Source organism: Ambystoma mexicanum, chromosome 4p (genome assembly GCF_040938575.1).
Source record: "Ambystoma mexicanum isolate Mex_15411 chromosome 4p, UKY_AmexF1_1, whole genome shotgun sequence".
In the NCBI taxonomy this organism is placed as follows: domain Eukaryota; kingdom Metazoa; phylum Chordata; class Amphibia; order Caudata; family Ambystomatidae; genus Ambystoma; species Ambystoma mexicanum.
In genome coordinates, this window is record NC_090927.1 from 882,540,856 (window position 1) to 882,567,139 (window position 26,284).

A 26,284-nucleotide genomic window follows, 5' to 3' on the forward strand; every position below is an offset into this window, starting at 1 on the left:
ATGTCTAGGCCCCACATGTGCCACCACCGTCACGAACAGTGGCGGGTTACTTTCTATGTACTCCACCAATCCTAATTCTACCTCACTTACTGCAAATATATATGCATATAACTAAATACTGTAGTTGTTAATACACAATGTATGAATAAGGTGCTCAGACTGGGTATAATTGAGACACATCCAGCAAAGTTTAAATGCATGTTTTGTATTGATTTGAATAAGTATTATAGAGTGTTCAAATGTTTGTGATGTCTTTACCTAAAATCGGCAACACACGAGGGAGATACCTTTGTGAAATACGTGCAAGGCCATTCCCCCTCCCACCCTGCAAAGGCTGCCAAGGCATGAGAGCAGAGGCCGCGCCGCACTGCTTTACCTCCCCCAACCAGACTGGAGCCGCTTCAAAGATTTGTAATCCCCTCTGTAGCACCCAAGGCCGCGGCCCGCCACCTGCATTATTTACAGCTCAGCAGTAAACCTCTGCCTGAACACACGCGCCCCCTCGTAAACCCCACAACCCACCGCACCATCTCAGACTTACGGCCCCGTGCAATCAGGACACCCAACACTTTGACAACACACAGCTGAACATCCATAACAACTTCTAACAAAGCAGAAAGACCTGTACCGCCCGTCCCAGGCCCTGAAGCTTAGCCCCTCGACCTATGGCCCCGGTCAACAGGACACTGGTAACCGTGTCCTGACGTATTACCTCCAGACCCCTCACAAGGTACATTCCTCCTGTGTTGCATTAACCTGTAGTATAACCTATTGGAAGATTTACTAAAGAAAATAATATTGAAATGACTGAATGACTGCGGTGTGCATGGCATAGGGCAACCAAGTCAGGAAAAGACATTAATCTCTGACACTGGCCACAATGGCACAACAACACCGTCCGGATGAACTCAGCCGACCTGCCAGGCCCAGCCCAACCCACGAGGCTGACCAGTGACGTCTTCCAGCCAAAGCCAACCACATCGCAGCAGCACCTATAGTTAGTCGTCGCCACCCAATCCCATTGAACTTGTGCCCCCTATAGTGTGTAGGTTCTTATGACATTTTTTGTAAATATATACGCCTGTCTTTGCTATTGTCAGACAGAGCGCTCTCGGAGTTTGCAGAGTTCTTTGCATGCCCTATTCTGATTGATAAACTCCCATTTACGCTCACCCGCACTCTGTCCTGGCCTTATTCCCATTTTGGGAGAGTCCTTCATTGTCTCTCATTGCGGGGAGGATCGTGCTGTTTGGGGACGCTTGCCTTCAATTAGGAGGACATTTGTTATTCTGCATTTCATTAACTGATTGTAGAAGCACCGTTCATCACAAATACATGTTAGCAACACACCATTCTTCAATGCAAAATCTTGTCCATAAATTGTAGAACTACAAAACTCCATGATAATATCATAAAATGAACGGCCCATGACGTCCTGGGACAATCAGAACACATACAAAATAAATATTTTGGAACTGAACAAGAATCAGTAAACACAGTGAACTCACAAAATATTAACAAATAACTTTCAAACCCTAACCTTCTAACAAACACATACAAAAACAAAATAGCAACGTTTGAAAGCATGTCTGCTGAAATTCAGGACAAGGTATGTGTCAGTTGTCACAGAACTTTCTATAAGAAAAGTATACAAATGGAATGTCCTGAAGGATAGAAGCCAATGAGGAATCACTATTATTATTATTATTATTATTATTATTATTATTATTATTATTATTATTATTATTATTATTATTATTGTTGTTATTATTATTATTATTATTATTATTATATGCGTTGTATCTAACTGCAGAAAATAAATACAACATAACTTATCCCTTAATGATTAGCTTCATGATAACCAAGTGCCATCTCGGGGCATCAATAATAACTTTCCACTTTCAAATTCTCATCAACTTCTTAATCTATATGAGAGTATAATAACTCAAACCGTACACCCATTCCAAGCTATAATACATCTGCAGCCCCAAACTTCCAAATTGCCTCCATCGGAATTGCTCAAAGGCATTCAAGGCAAGGAAGTATTCATACCATTAGACCTTAATAAAAATGTGGAAAGTCTAGGAGTTTGATGACCAGGACACCAATCTTTGATTGTATTAGTTAATGGTGTTAAAAAAACAAACAAGTTTGACAACAACTTGTTGACTTGAACAAAGATAAAGAAGCTCTAAAGTATCATAATCAATACAATGAATACTACAAATATGTAAGCATAGAAGAAAACTAAAATAAACAACACAAATATATGAAGATACACCACAAACTGCTCAATTTGAGCGTGTTGATCCGATCACTATGGCCAGCATTCTTGAACAATATGCAATTCACCCACTACATTTCAGAGACACCATGGAAGATGCATTAGAATCATATGAAATCCGTCAAGCCAATGGGTCTCCAATGAGAATATGGGAAAAATATTTAGAAGCACGTTGTCTTCCACTACTCTTCCCTACAGGAAAAAAAGGATGACATGATGAAAGACCCACAAGAATCAATGTATCAGAATATAATTCTCTACAAATGTATTCTAGAAATCCAAGACACCAGCAATATGTTGAATACATTTACCATCATTTGTTGAAAGCGAACTAACTACTCTAAGTTACGGAGTGGCAAATACACTAAAACCAGGAACCCACGTTTGAAACATGTCATCTACTGAATTCCTTCAAAAGATAAAAGACAAAAATGAAGTGTTATAGTCAAGTATTACACATCTCTAGGAAGATATGTGTGGTATGAAAGAATAGTGGTCCAACATCATTCTGTTATACACTGTATGTTAAGGAACCTACGCCGCCCAGGATGATTTGTTAGTCTGAGTTATGTAAGTCATCCCATGCATTTTCTACACAACATCCTATGCACTGCAAAGTAAAATAATGAATGGATAGAAAAAGTGCAGGAGGATTCTGTTCTGTCGATCCTGTAAATGTCTCAAGATACTTTCACATTGTTTTATTGCCATGTTACACTTCATCTTTAATTAAAAAAGTGTACTCCACTTCGAGAAATAGACACTTCTTTTGGAGGAGAGAATATCAGTCCAGAGGAGCACTACACATCCACATGCTTGTGTGGATTAAAAATGCTCCCAAATTTGGCCATGATAGTGATGACACCATTTTGCAATTTATTGAAAAGTACATTACCTGTGATATCCCTTCAGAAGACATACACATTGTCCTACAGACAAATCATACTTTTTCTATGACATAAGCATGGAAAATACTGCTGTTGTTGATACAGAAACAAAGAGAAATACTTCAGCAAATCTGGTTTTGGATTCCCATGGCAAGTTTGTACCAAAGGTCAAGTATATATTGTCATGTCTTCTGTTAGGCAAAGTGTGAAAGGCAAATCTTCTAAAAACACATGCACCATTAAAATAGTTAAACGTTGCACCATTGTGGAATGCTAGCTATCACAGACATAAAATACATTGCTGACAATTCAAATTCCGTTGCAATATATGCCACAGCCTATCTATCCAAAACTGAGAAAACTGAGCTAAATGACTTCGAGTATGGCATATCATTTGACAAAAACCATTCACAAAAATTCTAGATCTTTGGTATCAAAATGCTATCACATAGAGAGTAAGGGTCCTAAGAAGCTGCTGATCGTTTACAGATAAAAGCTTGGATGGGAAATCTGAAAAAATTTTCTAATTTTACCTTTGTCTAGCTTCATCATGAAATAGAGTACTAAACCCCTACCAAGAATTTGAATCTATAGCTACAGAAAATCCCAACTGCTAAAGACATCTTAAAAAATTATCTTACTTACACATACTATCTAAACAGAAGTACTGCTTTGGAAAACATGTGCTTGTAAGATATAACCCAAAACTATACATAGAAAAGTAATGTTACGCAAAATGAGACAACTGGCAAATACTCAAAATTAAATTGTGATGGAAGTATAGTAAGACATTCAAAACCCAATCTAATTAACCATGTAAAATTATCATTTAAATCTGCAGAGGATAGAGACCTTTATAGTAAGGAGACCATGACACATTTGAAGCTGCATTTAACATAGGTAGGGTTAACCCCTACTCCCACTGGTGGCTGGGATAAAATGCATGAACATACATATATAGGTTCCACTGTGGCGAAAACGTAGTTTACATTTATTTATGAACCGAAGTGTATAGGTATGGGTATCCACAACAGACATCCCGTGGAGCATTTCTGGCATGATGATCCAAAAGAAGAAATACTGTGGGCAATTACTGGTTCGGCCATTATTTATTTTAGTCAAAAGAGATTACTTTGGTCAAAGAGAAAACAATGCATATGCATGGAATCAGCAAAATAGAAAACCAAAGTACACCAGCAAATCAGACATCAACAGTCATTGATCTATGTAACACTATATAGGTTTCTGTGAAAACATTTTCTTATATACAGGGTTATCCCTTGGGACAATACCTTTAAAAAAAGGTCATACATATTCATAGAAAAGAGTGCAGGGTTTAATATAGAGAGAAGGCGGCACAGTAAAGAGTTAGAATTAAAGAAAATTGTTCATAGACTTTGTGAAGCATCTGTGTAGACAGAACCAATTAGTCCATGGTTAGACAGAACCATTTACTTCATGGTTAATAATGTGTCCCTCCTAGCTTAGAGACTCCAAGGTTCAAAGGTTTTATTCCCCTAGGTTGAAGTCTGTCTTGAGTCAGGACTTCAAAGCCCTACAGTCCAAATACCTAGTTTGGGATCTGCCAACGTGTTAGTAAATATCTAAATGATCTATGTCAGGAATCTCACAATGGGTTCAAAGACATCCCTCATTTTGCATGTTTCTGCGAGGAAACATCTAGGTCACCTCATCTTTGTCAGGGCATCTTCGTGGACCCTGTGAATCAATTAAGTAGAATGCACCATGTATCAATACAAACGATCTAAAGATTTGTCAGTGCTTAAATCACAGTTACATAATGAACATCTCATCATTTACCTAGAAGCCACTGAAGAAAATGTACATGGACAGTTGGGCATCTACTTTACCAACTTCGCAGATGATACACAACTGATCATAGAACTCAGCGGAGACCATGCTACAGATAACAACAGGCTGTCAGCAGTCTATAACACTATAGAATGCTGGATGAAGGCCCACTGGATGTGTCTAAATGGCTCAAAAACTGAACTTATGACATTTGGATCCACAAAAGCGTTATCCAAGCTAGGCCCAGTCTATTCGTCCTTCACTATCAAGGACTCCAACATTGTAGTATCAAGCAAAGTGAAAACTCTTGGCATATACCTACAATCCTCACTAGGAGCAGACGCACAGGTCTCATACCTTAAAAAGAACTGCCAATACTATCAGAGACTATTACGCCGTATCAGGCCATATCTCAACGCCAAAAATAGCGCTACCATCGCTAGAGCCACAATTTTGTCCCGACTGGATTATGGGAATGCGTTGATGCTTGGGTCAAGTAACTCCTGCATCAAACAATGCCAGATAATCCAGAACAATGCTATTAGAACTATCACCGGCAAATCCAAGCGCGAGCACATCACTCACGACCGAATAGGTCTTCATTGGCTCGCTATAGAGGAGCGTATCAAATTCAAATCGCTGACTCTCGTCCATCGCTGTCTATTCGGCACGGCCCCCTCCTACCTTAAAAGGGAATTTTGCTGGTACGAACCAAGCCGTTGCCTCAGATCAGCTAAAAAAGGCTTACTTAAAGTCAACCACTCTAGAATCAAGGCTAACGGACTCGGGAGAGCTTTCCCCACTAAAGCCATTGCACTCTGGAACGAGCTTCCAGACAATCTTAGACTGGAAAGCAGTCACTCCTTATTCAGGAAGCAGCTGAAAACGTTACTCTTCCGGTAATTAACTTCTTTTCAGCCTGGACTGTCCTGAGTCCTCCTCTTTTCTTCTTTATGTAGTCCTGTGAACTCCGTCTTACGTGTTTTTGTCGCGCCCTGATGCTCGCGAGCTGCGGCGCGTAATAAATATATAAATTAAATTAAATTAAATTAACATGAAAATAAAACTTGTCATTGTAAAAAATATAAACCTCTGTTTTTGTATGTAAGTAGTGAAGCTGGTTCTGGCAACACCTTCTTAAATAAACCAATCAGGAGATGTTTAGAACACAAAACAAATGACAACCTTTTAACTGTTGTAACAGTCCCCACAGGTCTAGCTGCTTACACAAATTACTCCTCCTCCCATTTGAAAACCAACAACAATTAGACTACATAAATAACATGCTATGTTGTGATTTCATCATTGCAGAACAAAAGCATTGTTTCTAAAGTGGGCAACTGTTGTACTGTCGGACTCCAGAAGCAATGAATAAGTGTTATATCCATTGATAAAGCATAGAACTTAGAAGTAACAATCACACTGCTAAAAAAGGTCGACAGAAGTCACTGTGCAAGCAGGTAGATCATTTGTATAACACCCACAATGTGACAAGAGGTGATACTTGTCATCAAAGTGCAGTTAATACTGAACCCATTATCAAAGGCCATTTAACAATTTAATGATTGCCTATATAAAATGAGAAGCCTGTACACATTTCAGAAATCATTGGCAAAGTTAACATCCATTGCTGTTTTCTGAAGGTCATGTTCTCAAACGTACTGTGCTGGAAAGCAGAGGCTTGCATCACATCCATGTTCCTCATATTTATCTCTTCCTGTGGCTTTAGCACTGGAAGAAACAACATATGCATTTGTTCATTACATAGACGTGGAAACAGCATATGTAAAAAGCAGGATACAGAGAAAAATGTAATTAGACTGGTAATCCAGTGTAAATAGGTAAACACTTTGGCTTTCCTAAATTGCAAGTGTCCATTGAATGCTATTCTAAAATCTTCTGAATAGAGCCTTCTGGCCACGGAAACCCAAAAGAATAGGGGAGGGAATAGGTAGCTAATCAGCAGTCAGAATTGGACATAAGAGAAGTCCTGTTTACAGTGCAGAGGATTTGGGCTTTGCTATTGCTAAATTGAGGAAGCTGAACCTGGCATCTAAAGCTTGATTGCTGATGGGCAGATGGACAGATGTTGAGAACATACCAAGGAGGATGTGAAGCTGTGAGCAAAGTCAGCGGATTGTTTTACTTTTTTGATTTTCTGTTTAGCATTGCGTGCAGAGCTCAGCTGAGCTTTGAGGATTTTTATGGAACACTGGAGACTGAGTGTATGTCTCAGAAGGGGGGGGGTCAGTATGTGCATATGAGGTCCACTGATTCAAGTGAAGCAGTTAAAATGAACTTACCAATATTATAATTTAAGGCCACAGCCAGTGGCTTTAGGAAGACTGTGTGCAAACCTGATTATGTGTGTTCTTTAAGTAAATAGCCTCTACCCAGCGAGCTGTGGCAGAGTAAACAAGTTGGACAGGTTCAACAACCTTGTGTAGGTTTAGTTGTCCAATTACAGATGTACAGGAACAGAACATTGCGTGAAACCAACCTATGCATTTGAGATTAGATTGGGAGTAGTTGTACTACTAATTGCTCTTGCCAACTATCTTGAAGCTTCCGGAAGACTTTGCATTCAGAAAACACCTACATTGTCAAGAAAAACTAATGGGCTAGCAAAACTGTTTTGGGACTAGTGGACATATTCGAGTTCTGACTGAGATACCATAGGAAGTATTTTGACTGATCATTGTGATCCATGTTTCAAGTGAACTATTGTATGCTAAGCAAATATATAATAAATGTGTTTTGGGCACAGATTTATAGCATACCATTTTCAAGCAAGCAAAACTGTGAATTCAATTTGGTACTTCATCTCTTACCAGAGAAATGCTTTTTTCCACTGTGGGTCAGAGCAGGAGTGAACACATTATCGTGTGGATTGTTTGTAAAAAGATTTAAGAACCTTTTAGAAACAGCAGCATTTTAATACATAGTATGATTCTATTACAACTACAATAACATTCTCCTACGTGTGGTTAATGTTTCAAGTACGAAATGAATAGAGAACCAAAAGGTTGGAGAATAGTTTGTATTGCATAATGCCAAAGTATTATGATAGTATTGATGTCATGAGTGTTTTCCTATGCAAATTGCATGTTCCAGGAGATTATATTTTGTTATTGTTACACTATCGTGCTCGGGATGCAGTAAAATGAAATAAATAAAAATCCCTGATGTGGTGGACTTGCTGTCGTGCTTCGGATTGGTTCTGGATGTTGTCTTCTCCCCACGGCAAGATGAAGGCTACTGAGGTGAGCGTCAGAAACTGAACCACTGTAGTCAAAAGGAGAACTCTTTGTAACCAGTCTGGAATACGCGGCTGCCTTTATCTAGCATTTGCGGTCATTGCCCTTCAGCTGGATCTACATTCTAGGAAGCAGGAGATGGGAGGTCTTCAGCAGGTAAGGTTGGGGCAAGGAGAACCCTAGGAAGGGAGAAATGGAGTTAGGAAAAGACTAGGAAAGGAAAGGCAAAGAAAGTTCATAAAGATTGAACTCATGAGCAGTAAGTGAAAGCAAAGCAATGCGCCGCATCTCCTGCTTCTGGAGTACAAATCCCAGCTGCAGACAGCACAATGGTGATGTGGAGGCAACAGTATTCATTCGGCAGGCCCCCTCGAAGGGAACTAGAACCGTGCACGGCACACTGTTGCCCATATTGAGGGGACTCGTAAACAGTGCAGAAACTCTCCTCCTCCATTGAGACCACAAAGTTAGAGGATGGTAACAGGACGTGACAGTATGCCCCCTACCAAGAGGATACATCATAAAGGCATGGAGATTGGTTACCCCTCCCTTACACAGTCACAAAAATTCTGATTATCCTCATTCATCTTAACGGCTGGTAAATAACCATCATTGAACACAGTGTATCATTTATATCATAAATTATTATTATTTTTTTTTAAATCATTGTACTTTGTATCTCACAAGGATTGTACACACTAGACATGCTCATATAGACAAACTCATCAAAAATCAACAGTAAACACTCTAAAACCATTTAGTGCATGCGGGTTAGTAAACATTGACTTAGAAAACCTTTCCAGTACACTGTTTTTAACCCTTGGATCTTAATGGCTTATTTGGTTGTTTTCATTCGAGAAAACAACCATTACCACATCTATAGTCTGTACCTCTACTAGAAAGGTAAAATTACACTAAATCCACTAGTCAAATCAAATTCAGCTAGATCAACGTTGTTCAGACAATGTGGGCTGAGGACTTCATGATTGTACTGTCCTCTAAGCAAAAAACCGGGAGACTAGACAAAGATGTGAACTCTTGTCCTTTGTCACAAGAGGAGAGAAAGTCCCTGTTTGCCAGGATGGAAGCAGTGAAACAGCCTAATGAAATGACGGGCATGAACACAAGAAGCGTACTTCCAGGTCCTGTCAGCCAGAAAGTACCCCTTCCAGTCAACCAGGTACTAAAGGCGGCCGTGGAAGTACAGGGAATCACAGATCTGTGATACCTCATACTCGAGATCAGATTGTGTCAAAATCGGAGGATGTCGTGACAGGTCATCTCTGGAAGTGATCAGAGACATCCAGCCTCAATTGTGGTACATGGAAGACTGGATACAAGCGAGACCAGGTAGGTGGCAGTCTCAATAAGAAAGCAGCAGGACCTCTAGCTGCCAGTATCGCAAAAGGACCAAAGAACTTCAGGGACAGTTTGGATGGTACCAGGGGGTGAGATAAAAATCTGGAGGACCACAACTCATTCGGAGAAAATGAAGAAGTAATTGACTGGTGGTGTTCTGCAGACCACTAGCTGTGTTCCTGGGCTGCATTTAGGGCCATACAAGCTTATCTATGACCCTGCTGGATGCCATGCACCAAAGCATCCACATCAGGAAACTGAGCTAGAGAAGAGGGAGCAGATGGAAAACAGATCAGATGATACTCATAGGCAGAGAAAAGGGACTGTTACCTAGCGAGGAATGAGGAGTATTATTGTAGGCAAACTCAGACAATGGCAGGATGTCTGCTCAATTGTCCAGAGCTGTGGATACAAAACATTGCAAGTATCCTTCTAGTGTCTGATTGAGCCTCTCCAAATGCCCATTAGTTTAAGGGTGAAATCTGGAGTTTAAGAACTTAAGGCCGTCTTGATGTTGAGAGTAGAACAGATGAGTTTTAAATACTTGGAATGTTATTGCGAGCCGCAATCTGAAACAATGACCTCGGGAGGCCATGCTGAGTAAATACGGTGTTGATGTATATTCTGGCCATTTCAGCAACAGTGGGAACGCCTTGTAGGCCCTGAAAATGTGCCAACTTGGTGAAATAGTCCATTGTAACCATGATAGTGGTATGTCCTCGAGACACTGGTAGAACTACCACAAAGTCTGTTAACATTAACTGCCATGGCCTTTGAGGCATATCAAAAGGAACCAAAAGATTTGGACTGTAAACATACTACACAAGAAGCGACATAGTCTCTGACATTGTGCATTATAGTAAGCCACCAAAAATGTCCCTGGATGAGTTTTAATGTGCTGTTTACCCTTCTATGGCCTGCAATACTGGAATCGTGGCACATGCGTAGGGCTTCATTTGAGTCTTAACCATAGGCAGCAGGACTTGGTGGTCATGAAAACAAAGTCACCCTTCATCATACAATTTATGCTTATCAATAAGTTGGTTCAAGTCTGGGACCTGTAGGATTGTGTCTTGTCGAACTGCTTGAAAGAAATCGATTATAGCATTAGTAAAAGTTGCCTGTGGGAACAATCTTTCAGGTTGGAAATTGGTGAAAGACAATCTTGTCTTCCTTGATAATGCATCTGCCATCAAGTTAGTCCGACCTGGAATAGCGGTACAGAGCACATTGTAAGGAGAATAAAAATAGGCCCAATGAGCCTGTCGACTATTCTTTGTCTCTGCATATTGCAGACTCTTCAGGTGCTAGTGGTCAGTTTGAACTTAGATGGGATATTTGGAACCTAAAAGGAGGTGTCCCCATTCTTTGAATGCCCTCTTTATTGCCAGAATACTTTTTCCAGAACGGTGTAATTCATTTCGCCTGGCGATAAGGACTTGGACATGTATGCAAGAGGAACTTCCATTCCATCTTTGGATTCCTATTTGAGCATGGCTCCCAGTTCATTGTTGGAGGCATCTGCCTCCAAGATAAATCCCTTGTTCCGGTCTGGTGTCTGTAATATTGGAGCAGTTGAGAAGGCTTTCTTCAGTGCTTTGAATGCTGCCTTAGCAGTATTAGACCACAGGTATTTCACTTCTTTCGCTAGTAGGGCTGTCAAGGGTAATGTGGGATGGGAATAATCCACGATGAATTTCCTATAGAAGTTATTGAACCTCAGGAATTGCTGTAGTTCTTTCACGGTCGTCAGAGGTGTCCATCCGAGGACTGCAGAAGCCTTGCTAGGATCCATGGAGACACCCGTGGCAGATAAAACATAACCCAGGTAGGAAACCTCTTTCTTGTGGAATTCACACTTTTCTAATTTACAATATTAATGGTTTTCCATTAGGCGTTGCAAGACGGTTTGAGCATGACTTGCATTTCCTCTGGATGATGAGAAAAAACCTGAATGTCATCAAGGTATATCACAAATGAGTGCAGAAGGAGGTATGCGAATAGGTGATCCATGAAATTCTGGAATATCGCAAGGGCATTAAACCACCCAAATGGCACGACCCCAGTATGGAAAGCTGTCTTCCATTCGACACTGGCTAGGATACGTATGATATGATATGCCCCTTGATGACAGCTTTGTGTATAGGGTTGCTCCTTTTACTGCCTCCAAGATATCGGGAATTAAGGTAATGGAGTTTCCTTTAGGTGTTGCAAGACAGTTAGAACATGACTTGTATGTTCCTCTGGATGATGAGAAAAAAACAGAATGTCATCCAAGTATGTCACAACTGAGTGCAGTAGGAGGTCTGCAAATAGTTGATCCATGAAACGCTGGAATATCGCAGGGGCATTTGATGACCCAAATGGCATGACCCTATACTCGAAGTGCCCCAACAGAGTATGCAAAGCCATCTTCCATTTGTCACTGGCTCGGATATGGATCAGTTGATAAACCCCTCGAAGATCTAGCTTTGTGTATAGTGTTGCTCCTTTTACTGCCTCCAAGATATCAGGAATTAAGGACAGTGGTTGAAGTTTACGAAAAATAGTGGAACTATGTTCCCTACTGGCCTGCCCCCACTACACACAAACCCCATCACCACACCCCCTTGCACGCACTATATAAACCCCCAAACACATGCACCGGCTGTTTAAGGGAACTTCGGCAGGTAAGTTTGGGGAAAGGAGATCCCTAGGAAGGGTGAAATGGAGTTAGGGAAGGACTAGGAAAGGAAAGACAAACAAAGTTCATAAAGATCGAACTCATGAGCAGTAAGTGAAAGCGAAAGAACGTGCCATGTCTTCTTCTTCTGGCATACAAATACCAGCTGCAGATAGCACAATGATGATGTAAAAGTAGAACCTTACACGCCACACTGGAGACAATATTGAGGGGTCTCTTATACAGTGCAGAAACCCTCCTCCTCTATCCAGACCACAAAGTTAGAGCAAGGTAACGGGACGTGACAGTTATATTAATTAAGGTAGGACACAAAGATGATGGTTGGGAGGATCTGAACTAATCAAAACCTCTGATTTTGATCGGGGCAAACTCCCCAGACCATTTTTGTTAAGTCTGCTGTGCCTTCACAGGAGGGGGAAGTTCATGTGCAAAACTGTGTTGGTCCCACCCCAGATGGGACAGTGCATATCATCTGCACCAAAGAATGTTCATATTTGTCCAGCTTAAATTAAGTTGTTGGACAACTGAAGGAGGCTTAATGGTTAAGGTATCACCTTACACACAAAGTTAATAAGGCCTGGACATGTGGCTTGAAAAATATGTAATCCATGACCAAACACTCGGCATGGATAATTGATTTGCTATCAGGTAGTAATGGAAGAATCATTGTAAACTGTCAACCACAACTAAAATTGTATGAAATGGGGCACAGTAATTTCAGTTGGATCCAACCATATTATCTTAAACAAATGTCTATACCATACATAGAACAACGTGGACTTGCCGGTCCCCTGAAACACTTGACTTTTGGGTGTTCAGAAGTTCGGATATTTTGGTTGGCGGTATGGCAAGTAGCTAAACATGGTACCTGTATGCCATTTTCCTGCAGTATTTATTTGGTGTAAAAAGGTGCTCAAATTGCAGGCTCTAGAGAGAAATGCACTGCCTAATTTAGGGAAACTATTTGATCTGATGCTTTCTAAAGCCCTCACAGTGGTAACTTTCAAGTGGGCATTGACTAAAGTCCTATTATTGAACTACTGGTAAGTGGATTAGACATACTTGTGGACACTGCATGCATTCAGACGTGGGAACTTTCATCATGTTTAACTTTAAGCTCCACGCCCCTTAACTTGGATTTACCCTTGCACCCTTCCATATAGCTCTGTGATTAATTTGTAAAACTCACCTTCTTCATGCACATTTCATTTGGATGTGATGACTGTCAGTAGAGTGTTCTCAATTAATTCTGCATAGTTTTAACAAATAATTGTTTTACATATTCCCTTGTCTGAAAGGTACCAGTCTTGCACCCCAGGAAGTGTATTTTACCTGACCAACACTGTTCCTATCAGTGCTGGTGAGGTTCACCTTTGTTGTATGCTCCCTTATTGTCTCTTTCCCCTCTCCTTCCTTCATTGATTATCTCCCCTTTTTATTAAGTTGACATGGTATATGAGATTTATGTGAATCTGCAATTTCAACAAAACCATTGACCTGTGTTCTACTATAGGTTCCTTGGTTGCCAACTTCTCAACCAGCAAGTAAACTTTATTCCATAATGCTGTTGGATTTGTCCACTGCGGTTGCACTATTTATCTTTTATTTATACCCCCCCATCAATGTGCCATGTCATCTCCCCTTTTCTGATCCCATTGCCCATGCCACCATTCACCAAATGTATGGCGCAGCCATACCCACTACATCTCCTCCTAAACTACACTGGAGACAGTTCAGCTTTTCTTGTGTGGCCAACTTCTATGTGAATAAGCTAGGCAAGTAGTCTTTTCCTTGTGGTTTCAGAAATAAGCCAGTTCCCCCATAGCCTGCTGCTTATTTGCAAACTTTTCAGCTGTTTAATCTGTTTTTGTGCTCCATGTGCAGTCTGGTGTTGTTCCCCCTCCTGCTTCCTGATCTTGGCTCCTGTTCCCTCCTCCCTCCCCACCCTCCTCCTCTGATTGGGCCGTCACTCGAGCCCTGTTTAGTGAGGCTCTAGGCCCTGCGCTCTCACAGGCCTGGCACTTCTCCTCATGGTTTTAGAGGTAAGCTAATTTCTCCCATAGCCAGCTGCTTATTTGCAACCTTCTTGGCTGTTTCATCTGTTTTTGCACCCTGTGCGCAGTCTGGTGTTCTTCCCCCTCCTTCTTTGAATATCTCGGCTCCTGTGAACCTCCTCCCTCCCCGCCCTCCTCCTCCGGTTGGTCCGTTGCTTGAGCCCTGTTCCGTGAGGCTCTAGGCGCTGCGCTCTCGCAGGCCTAGCACTTCTCCTTGTGGTTTTAGAGGTAAGCCAGTTCCCCCATAGCGTGCTGCTTATTTGCAAACTTTTTGGCTGTTTAAACTGTTTTTGCACTCCATGTGCGGTTTGGTGTTGTTTCCCCTCCTGCTTCCTGATCTCGGCTCCTTTTCCCTCCTCCCTCCACACCCTCCTCCTCTGATTGGCCAGTAGACCCTCTTACTACATCCTCCCAGGGCAGACCCTCTGCCCATGCAGCCCCATGGTCTATGACCCAAAAGCAAAGGACGGCTCTTACAGTGGTAGCTCCAAACCTTGTCTTCAGGTGTCAGCAGGGAAAGCAGCTACTCACTAACAAAAACCCAGACTAAACTGCCACCCACCCCCTCAACCCTCAGTCACATATATAACCAAACCAACCCACCTGTGCCCCACTACCTAGTCTCTTCTCAACGATAAGCCCAAGGAACAGGACCAGCAGTGCTCCCATCCAGTTCCCCGGGCTCAGTGGCAAACTCTGCGTATTTCCCCAAGCAACAGCCAACCTGTTCCTTGCTGGCACTCTACTCATCTAGGTGGTTTCCAAGGCATAATTCCACCCACAACCAGCAGTAGCAGCTCAAGGAGCGAGGAACAGACTGCCGTCAATCAGCGCCAATGAACAAGGTAGGCACAATTACTGGTACAAATAACCACATTACCATTCACTCCACCCTACACCTCCAACAATTGGAATCATAACACCAACCAGGCACATCTGTCACACTCTGTAGGAAAACTGAAGAACAAAGCACACAAGTGAATAGGTTCAAGAACACTATTGATCATACACGCGAAATCCCACAAATCTTTGTGTAAACTCTGCCGTTTCTTCAATGAGACAATACTCATAGAGGTTATATCATAGAGAAAAAAATCTCTCAGACACAATTATTTATTATTATATTGGAACTGTGTGAGTGGTATACATAAAAGCACAATTCCAGGGAGAAACAGACATCAAAATGGTTTCTTGGACCACAACAGAACAAACAAGAATATGTTTTCAACACACTGTATCAAGGCGTTTTTCAGGCAAAAATAAAGACAGTGTGTGTATAACAAACCCAATCTGTGTGGGGGGTTGTCAAAAATGCACAATTCAATGGTGTGAAGTTACAAAACAAGGTTCTTAAAACAACATAAAACATTTGCAAGGACACAAAAGAGAAATTTGCATGTGTGGCAGCAATATATGTGCTGTAGTTTCAGGGAAATAGTGCGTCTACACCAGGTGTTTCGGCCATTTGGAGTTGAGCTAGATGAGCCTCATCATTCATATGGCCATCATCAGGACGGGTTCTGTGTGAAATGTTGTCTGTGCTGCAGGGGAGGGAGACCACAATCAGACGGGTGTATGAGCAAAATAATTTAAAAAGAATAAATCAGAGGTATTGTGTAATCAATGTGATTAGAAAACACACAGCTTACCTATGGGGTAAATTCACAGGCACTGTATAAGAGATCCGCTAGCCGCATTGGCTGGTCTCTAGTTAATCCTGTTATACAAAACAAACAAGTACTGTTGGTGGGAGGTTGAAAAACCCTCCAGTGTCATGTACATAATAGTTATAAAAGTACATGCTTTATTGAATGTAAATGAGTCTTACCTCTCACCGGCAAAATCCAGGTAAGAAGGTCAAGGAGTGCTCTCTCAAAAAACAACAATCCGCCGTTGGGTGCACGGCTAAAAGATAAATATAAAGTAACAATGAGAGTCCAGAACTACAGGATCCTAGTTTTAGTCTAAACTGGGGACCGTAGAAGTAGAATTACCTTGGATCGTGTATCAGGCAGAACTGGCAGTCTGCAGGAAAAGACAGCGGGCAGCGTCTCCTCAAGCTGCTGAGTCACTAGGGAGAGCCGGCAGCAAAGTGTTAGTAATGCTGTTGCCAGGACAGAGAGGCTGTTTTATGTGGCAGCCATTTTAGAGTCAGGCTAGGATCGAGTGCCCCCAGGAATTGGTGTATAGCACTTGATCCAGATTAGTATGATTGCACTAAAACAAATATGAGTGTGCCTAATGTTCAATTGATTATGAAAAAGCAATTTAGGGGCTATTTTCAATCTAAAGGTTGCCATGGCAACCATTGACCACAAATAAATTCAAGAACGGGTGGAAGGGAGTCAATGCATTGCGGCAGTGGTGCATGTCATGAACACATAGTATACATAGTATGCTGAAATAAGAAGTGCTTACAAATGCATAGAAAAATGAATGCATGCTTCATATGGTCCTCAAAAAACACACAACAAACACCAGGCTATACTTGTTGGTGCAGTGCATATATCATATAGTGAGAGAAAACCATATGTTGGGCCAATTCAGACAGTTACTCACACAGATGGAGCAGGGTGAATTAATGCTCTGAAACAAGTAGAAACAACATTGCACTGGGGAAAAAACCAACAACACATGAATCAGTGGTTACAGAAAGGATTTCCATTCTACTGAAACATTTAAACCAGCATGTACAGTGTTCAGTCTGTGTACCCACCGCTGTTCTAACTGGGTGAGTGTTTTATTCAAATCCCCCCCCCCCCTCTTGGCTGGTTTAACTTTTTGGAGGACAAACCACCTTAAATCTGTGTCCCTGTGGTTCTTAGCAGTGAAATGATCTACTAAGGGCTTGTCTGCTACCTTATTTCTGATGCAGGAACGGTGCTCCGAGATCTGCATTTTAATTGCACGTATGGTCTTGCCTACATACAGGAGTTTGCATGGGCATTGTATTATGTATATGACACCCTTGGTATTACAGTTGGTGAAATCATTCATTGTCCATTGTACTTTGTCATGTTCAAAGGATTTCTTTTGCAGAGTCAGTGGGCAGGCCACGCAATGGCCGCATTTATGGTGTCCAGAAATCGGGGGTGGGTCCCAGAGTGTATGCTGTGGTTGCGAGGGTGGCTCTATGTAAGTGTGAACAAGAGCATCTCTAAGATTACTGTTTTTTTTTAAAGCGAAACAAGGCACATTTTGCAAAGTTCCGGGATGGGTTACCAAGTGCCAGTTCTTCTTGATGGTTATCTGGATTAGGACACTCAGGGGCCCAAAAGTGGTAACGCACACGAGTCTTCCCAAATCTTTCCTTGGTTTGTTACCCAGGAAGATCTCTCTCGCAGTGTATCTTGCTCTTTTCTTGGCCTGACTAACAGCTTTTCTTGGGTAGCCTCTTTCGGCAAGTCGTTGGGTAGATGTACATCTATACCCCAACAAGAAGGCCTCGAAGCAATACGTGAATTTTTGAATTCGAGAACGACCAAGATTCCACCCCAACTGATTTCATCCATGAATGTACGAGATTGGCTATGTCAGAAAATTTCTTTCTGTTCCAGAACCAGATCTACAAGCAAGTACAGGGGGTGAGCATGGGCGCCACCTTCGCCCCAGACATTGCCAATTTATATATGTCTAAATATGAAGAGAATTATGTTTTCACACCAGAGAACCCTTTCCTATGTAACATCGCTCTATGGAAAAGGTATACTGATGATGTAATCATTGTCTGGAAGGGAACACCTTTGGAACTACAAGATTTTCATACGTGGATCAATTTGAGAAACACCCACATTAAGTTCACGATACATTGGGACCACCATCAAATAGATTTCCTTGATCTCCATATCTACAAGACGGCAGACCGACTACAAACTGAGCTTTTTCGAAAACCAACAGACTGCAACACCCTATTGCACTTCACAAGCTATCACCCGATGGGCCTCAAGTACAATCTACCGTATGGACAGTTTTTGCGCATTCGTAGAAACTGTTCCGACTTGGAGAAGTTCCATCTCCATGCGGCAGGATTGACCCAACGACTTGCTGAAAGAGGCTACCCAAGAAAAGCTGTTAGTCAGGCCAGGAAAAGAGCAAGATACACTCCGAGAGAGATCTGTCTGGGTAACAAACCAAAGAAAGATTTGGGAAGACTCGTGTGCGTTACCACTTTTGGGCCCCTGAGTGTCCTAATCCAGATAACCATCAAGAAGAACTGGCACTTGGTAACCCATCCCGGAACTTTGCTAAATGTGCCTTGTTTCGCTTTAAAAAAAAACAGTAATCTTAGAGATGCTCTTGTTCACACTTACATAGAGCCACCCTCGCAACCACAGCATACACTCTGGGACCCACCCCCGATTTCTGGACACCATAAATGCGGCCATTGCGTGGCCTGCCCACTGACTCTGCAAAAGAAATCCTTTGAACATGACAAAGTACAATGGACAATGAATGATTTTACCAACTGTAATACGAAGGGTGTCATATATATAATACAATGCCCATGCAAGCTCCTGTATGTAGGCAAGACCATACGTGCAATTAAAATGCAGATCTCGGAGCACCGTTCCTGCATCAGAAATAAGGTAGCAGACAAGCCCTTAGTAGATAATTTCACTGCTAAGAACCACAGGGACACGGATTTAAGGTGGATTGTCCTCCAAAAAGTTAAACCAGCCAAGAGGGGGCAGGGGGGATTTGAATAAAACACTCACCCAGTTAGAACAGCGGTGGGTACACAGACTGAACACCGTACATGCTGGTTTAAATGTTTCAGTAGAATGGAAATCCTTTCTGTAATCACTGATTCATGTGTTGTTGGTTTTTTCCCCAGTGCAATATTGTTTCTACTTGTTTCAGAGCATTAATTCATCCTGCTCCATCTGTGTGAGTAACTGTCTGAATTGGCCTAACATATGGTTTTCTCTCACTATATGATATATGCACTGCACCAACAAGTATAGCCTGGTGTTTGTTGTGTGTTTTTTGAGGACCATATGAAGCATGCATTCATTTTTCTATGCATTTGTAAGCACTTCTTATTTCAGCATACTATGTATACTATGTGTTCATGACATGCACCACTGCCGCAATGTATTGACTCCCTTCCACCCGTTCTTGAATTTATTTGTGGTCGGTGGTTGCCATGGCAACCTTTTGATTGAAAATAGCCCCTAAATTGCTTTTTCATAATCACTTGAACATTAGGCACACTCATATTTGTTTTAGTGCAATCATACTAATCTGGATCAAGTGCTATACACCAATTCATGGGGGCACTCGATCCTAGCCTGACTCTAAGATGGCTGCCACATAAAACAGCCTCTCTGTCCTGGCAACAGCATTACTAACACTTTGCTGCCGGCTCTCCCCTGACTCAGCAGCTTGAGGAGACGCTGCCCGCTGTCTTTTCCTGCAGACTACCAGTTCTGCCTGATACACGATCCAAGGTAATTCTACTTCTACGGTCCCCAGCTTAGACTAAAACGAGGATCCTGTAGTTCTGGACTCTCATTGTTACTTTATATTTATCTTTTAGCCGTGCACCCAACGGCGGATTGTTGTTTTTTGAGAGACCACTCCTTGACCTTCTTACCTGGATTTTGCTGGTGAGAGGTAAGACTCATTTACATTCAATAAAGCATGTACTTTTATAATTATTACGTACATTACAGTGGAGGGTTTTTCAACTCCCCACCAACAGTACTTGTTCTGTTTTGTATAACAGGATTAACTAGAGACCATCCAATGCGACTAGCGGATCTCTTATACAGTGCCTGTGAATTTACCCCATAGGTAAGCTGTGTGTTTTCTAATCACATTGATTACACAATACCTCTGATTTATTCTTTTTAAATTATTTTGCTCATACACCCGTCTGATTGTGGTCTCCCTCCCCTGCAGCACAGACAACATTTCACACAGAACCCGTCCTGATGATGGCCATATGAATGATGAGGCTCATCTAGCTCAACTCCAAATGGCCGAAACACCTGGTGTAGACGCACTATTTCCCTGAAACTACAGCACATATATTGTGTCCACACATGCAAATTTCTCTTTTGTGTCCTTGCAAATGTTTTATGTTGTTTTAAGAACCTTGTTTTGTAACTTCACACCAATTGAATTGTGCATTTTTGACAAACCCCCACACAGATTGGGTTTGTTATACACACACTGTCTTTATTTTTGCCTGAAAAACGCCTTGATACAGTGTGTTGAAAACATATTCTTGTTTGTTCTGTTGTGGTCCAAGAAACCATTTTGATGTCTGGTTCTCCCTGGAATTGTGCTTTTATGTATACCACTCACACAGTTCCAATATATAAAATAATTGTGTCTGAGAGATTTTTTCTCTACGATATAACCTCTATGATTATTGTCTCATTGAAGAAATGGCAGAGTTTACACAAAAAATTGTTGGATTTTGCATATATGAGCAATAATGTTCTTGAACCTATTCACTTGTGTGCTTTGTTCTTCAGTTAACCCTCCTGGGTAGAATAGGTTTCATACCAGGAGCCCAATTGTTTGATTCACACTCTGTAGGAAATCCAAATTGTTTAAAAGCCTATTGTATTGTGAAACCTAGGCCTTTCTGCCACCACACAGTAATCTCAAATCTGCGGCCTTTCTCCCATTATACAGGAATCTCTAATCCGGGTGTGTTCTCCCATATCTGCCTATTGTATTGTGAAACCTAGGCCTTTCTCCCACTATACAGGAATCTCAAATCTAGGCGCGTTCTCCCATATCTGCCTATTGTATTGTATTGTGAAACCTAGGCCTTTCTCCCACTATACAGGAATCTCAAATCTAGGTGCATTCTCCCATATCTGCCTATTGTATTATATTGTGAAACGTAGGACATCTCCCACTATACAAGAATCTCTTACTGGGTGTGTTCGCCCATATCTGCCTGTTGTACTGTATTGTGAAACCTAGGCGTTCTCCCACTATACAGGAATCGCAAATCTAGACATCTGATCCCATATCTGCCTATTGTATTGTGAAACCGGGCCTTCTCCCACTATACAGGAATCTCTAAACTAGGTGTCTTCTCCCGTATCCGCCTATTGTATTGACTGTGAAACCTAAGCCTTTCTCCCACTATACAGGAATCGCTAATCTAGACACGTTCTCCCATATCAGACTATTGTATTGTATTGTGAAACCTAGACCTTTTCCCATTGTACAGGAATCACTAATCTAGGTGTGTTCTCCAATATCTGTCTATTGTATTGTATTGTGAAACCGAGGCCTTTCTCCCACTATACATGGATCTCTAATCTAAATGTGTTCACCCTTGTGTGCTATTCTGTCAAAAGCCAAGGACTTCCCCACTAGTCAGGAACAAACAGCGAGCCACTGAAAGCAATTGCTTTGAGCTAGCTTTTGCGCTCAATTTTAGGTGTTTTCCCACTGTCCAAGTATCACAAATCTAGGTGTTGTGGCATTGCTCCTGTGCCCATTGTTTTAGAAAATCCCAAATCCAGGTGCTATTGCATTTATTACTGTGCCACCACTTTGGGTGTTTTCCCCCACTGTCCAGGTGTCACAAAGCTAGGTGTTGTTGCATTTGATACTGTGCCCCATTTTAGGTGCTTTCCCCACTGCCCAGGTATTACATAAACAGGTGATGTTAAACTTACTACTGTGCCCCCTTTTTAAGTATTTTTCCTATTCGTTCAGCTATTGCAAATCTAGGTGCTAATGCTTTTACCACTCTGCCCCATCTTAGGTGTTTTCCCACCATCCAGGTGTCACAAACCTCGGGGCTCATTGAGTTTGCTGTTGTACCCCAATTTAGGCATCACATATCTAGGTACTTTTCCATTCACTACCGTCCCCCAGTTTAAGTATCTCAAGTCTAGGCATTGTTGCACTCTCTACCACACCGTCACCTTCACGCCACCAAAATACCCCTGACCACACCACTCCCTTCCTCCAGCAACCCAGCAGGAGCCCACCCACAATGCTCCCTATCACAACCACGACCAATAATTCCAAACTGACAAAAACAGCGCCACTTGCAGAAAAGATCAGTCAACCAATCCCACCACTCACTGTGCTACCTTGAACTCCCAATCCAAAGGTGCACTCTGGTGCTCCATCCACAAACCCCAAACTGCCACAACATCACCTGCACCTCCCCCCATTAACCACATGCCCAACTCCTCAGCCCTCATAGATCGGCTGCCTTCATCCCTGCCCACATTGGCAAGAACTGCACTCTGCCCTATATCCAACTCCCAAGCCAGAGGAGCATTCTGGTGCTCCTTACACAACCCCCTTGCCACCACTGTTTCATCAGCCCCTGCACCCAGAACCCCACCCTGCAGATCACCACCAATACCCACATGCCACCACTCTTCAGCCAGAACCCTGCAGACCCCCTTTACCCAAATGACAGCAATCACTCTTACAGGGAGAGGTACATATCACCCCACTAACCCCACCATACTGCCAAACAGCCACCCTCCAACTCCAGCCTGCCTCACCTCACCATTTCCACACCTTCCACCACTAGCGGGCGTGCCCTCAGCACGCCCTACCCGCTCACACCACCCAACCCCTCAATATCCCCTCAGCCAAACCATCTTTGCTCTCCTGCAGATGCTAAAATACTTCAGCCAGCACCAAGAAAGCCAAACCATCTTCCCTCTCCACTGGCTATGCCCATCCCCCCCACACACATTAACACCCCCAGCATCCACTCGCCCACCATCGCAAGACATTCCCCCTCAATCCCTTTCACTTCTCTCAACATGGCATGGCTTGCTCTCTCCAGAACTATAGCCTCCATCCCCTCCACTCCCTACACACTCTATAACACACCCCAGCACCAAAACGCTCTAAATACTTGAAAAATGACCGGCACCCATCCATGACCTACCAGGAACTCCCCACCAGCAACTCCAAGATTGTCCCTTTTAGCCAACAACCTCTCTCCTATAACCTCTACACCTACACTTACCTCCAGTTTGCAGCCCATCCACCAGCCTGCTGACACCCACACACCACAACCAACATCGCCCACTGCTCACCCACCCTACATCCTTCCACCTACCTCCATTGCATGAAAACCCACCACTGCACACTCTCTCATCTTGCTCCAACCAAACCTCCCACCACCAAAGATCTTCTGTGCCTAGTCAGACTGTTCCACTCTCTCCTACCACCCAGCTTGGGACTGCTCCTGATCCCTTCCCACCAGCCACCCAGTCCCACCAGGCCTGTCCACCCACCCGCATTATTGGAACCCACTCCACCGACCAAGTTACCTGCCTCTTATTCAATGCCCACTCCATGGCCAGAAACCGACATAGCACCTCTGACATACTATCATCTGATAACCTCAATCTCATCTTCATCACTGAAACATGGTTTAAGCACGACTTTAAACCAGTCACACACAAAGCCTTCCCTCCTGACTACACTCTCATCACCCACAATAGAGCCACCAGAGGTGGCAGAATAGCCATCCTTCACAGGCCCTGCATATCCATCTCCCTCACCGAAACCCAGCCATGCACAGCTAACTGCAAATCCCTACTGGTCAGACTCTCCCTATTTCCAACTATCTCTCACACTTTCCTTCTCATCTACAGACCACCAGGATACGACAAACATTTTCAAACAATCTCTTCAACTCACTAGCTAGCATTCTGATCAACCATCATTCATTCACCCTACTGGGGGACTTGAATATCTGGTTCAATATTCCATCAACCCCATGACCCAAACTGTGGTCGACAGCCTAGAGGCACTCAACTTCTCCAAGCATACCACAGACCCCACCCACAACAGAGGCCACATCCTTGTCGCAATCTTCAGCTCCTCTGACCTTGTCTCAGTGCCCAGCCCTACACCGCTCATTTGGACAGATCACTCAACCCTACCTTTTTACATCCACACTCCTACCCCACCACCCACATAGTCCCCCCAGCATCCCCCAATGACCACAAATGCTGGAACAAGTTCAAAGTACTACCCGATTTAGCTGAAACCTTGCAATCCTCACTCCCAACCTCGGATAGGCCTCTACCTATTGAATCCTTTCACTCAATGCTCAACAACACACTCCTCCCCCTCATACCCTCATGCCCTGCTCACAACTGCAAAGGACCAATTCCCAAACGGTTCTCGCCGCACCTAAAGGCCGCCAAAGCCCGTAGCCACTCCCTCGAGCGCAGATGGCGAACATAAAAAAAACCTTAGCAAATCCCTGTTCGCCCACCATCACCGTAACTACAAATATGAGATCTGAAAAGCCAAAAATAACTACTATAATAAAAGAATACTTAACTGATGCAACAGCAGTAAAGGGCTTCACAGGATAATCTCAGAATTTGTGAACACCAGTTGCATCATTGCGCCCACCACCCCCACGCAAGCGCTGTGCGACTCGCTCTCTTATCACTTCTACAGAACAGCAACAGACAGGATGGCCGCCCTTAATGCCAAAAGCTCCATCCTCACCCCCCACCCTACTGCCGGTACTCGAGACCGCCCCACCACCCCCACAGCACTGACCTTCAACTCCTTCAAACCGATTTCGAGCAAGGAATTCCATAAACTACTGTCAGCAGCAGACCCTTGTGTTCCCCGCTTAACTCCTACCCCACCTCCCTCCTCAAAGAAATCTTCTCCTCCACCTATACAGGAGAACAGGCCAGATCCATACTTAATCACTCCTTCACCTCTGGATCCTTCTCAAAACCCTTCTAAAAACTCCAGGTCTCAACCCCTCTCAATCATCCAATTACAGGCCCATCTCCAACACCAGATTCCTAGCAAAAATCATCGACCGCTCTGCCTACTCTCAACTCAACCTCTCCGCTGAATCCAGCAACTTAATAGACCCCACACAGTCTGGCTTCCGGCCTCGCGATGGAACTGAAACCACACTGATCTCGATCTGGCATGACCTCAAGGTCACGGTAGACTCTGAAGGATGTGCCGCTCTGGTTCTCCTTGATCTCTCAGCTTCCTTTGACACCATCTCCCACTCGATCCTCCTCAACCTGCTCCAATCACTTCCAATCAGAGACTTGGCACTCAACTGGATTGCCCCATTCCTTAACAACAGGAACCAAATCACTATCCTCCCCCCTTTTACCTCATCAGCTTGACCAGTGACCACTTGAGTATCCCAAGGTGTTTTCCTCTCTTCGCTCCTTTTCTACATCTACATGAGCACGCTACCAGCGATCATCCGCTCACACAACTTCACCTGCTCCAATTATTCTGATGACACCCAAATCATAATGAGAATCCATAGGACGAGTCCTGATCACCCCTGACCTAGTAGCTTGCCAGAATGACATAGACCTATGAATGTCTACAAACCACCTCCTCTTCAACCAAGGGAAAACAGAAATCATGATGTGTGGCAACACAGCTCTACTCCTGCAACCACTCCCATGGCCCCCCTCCCTCGGCACGCCCCCGGTGACCTCCAACACAGTTAAAAACCTTGGCTGCATATTGGACTCAGACCTAACCCTGTCCTAACAGATAGACAATGTATCCAAATCCTGTCACTACCACCTCAGGTTTCTAAGACACATCTTCCTTTATCTCTCCTTCCCCAACAGATTGACTTCTATTATGTCAATCGCCATGTCCAGACTGGACTATGCAAACTCCATGTACCTGGATGCTCCGGCATACCAAATAAAAATCCTCCAAAGAGTCCAAAATGCAGCCGCTTAACTCCTCCGTGCACTGGGATAAAGGGACCACATCTCATCTGCTCTCCACACCCTCCATTGGCTGCCTATTGGACAAAGGGCCATCTTCAAAATCCTGTACCTCACCCACCGGGCAGTGCACAAGAGCTACCCATCCTATCTCCAGGAGAAGACTATGTACTACCACCCAACACGCAGGCTAATGTGAGGCACGGCCCTCCTACGTATGACCCCAGCCTCCAACTCTGTCAG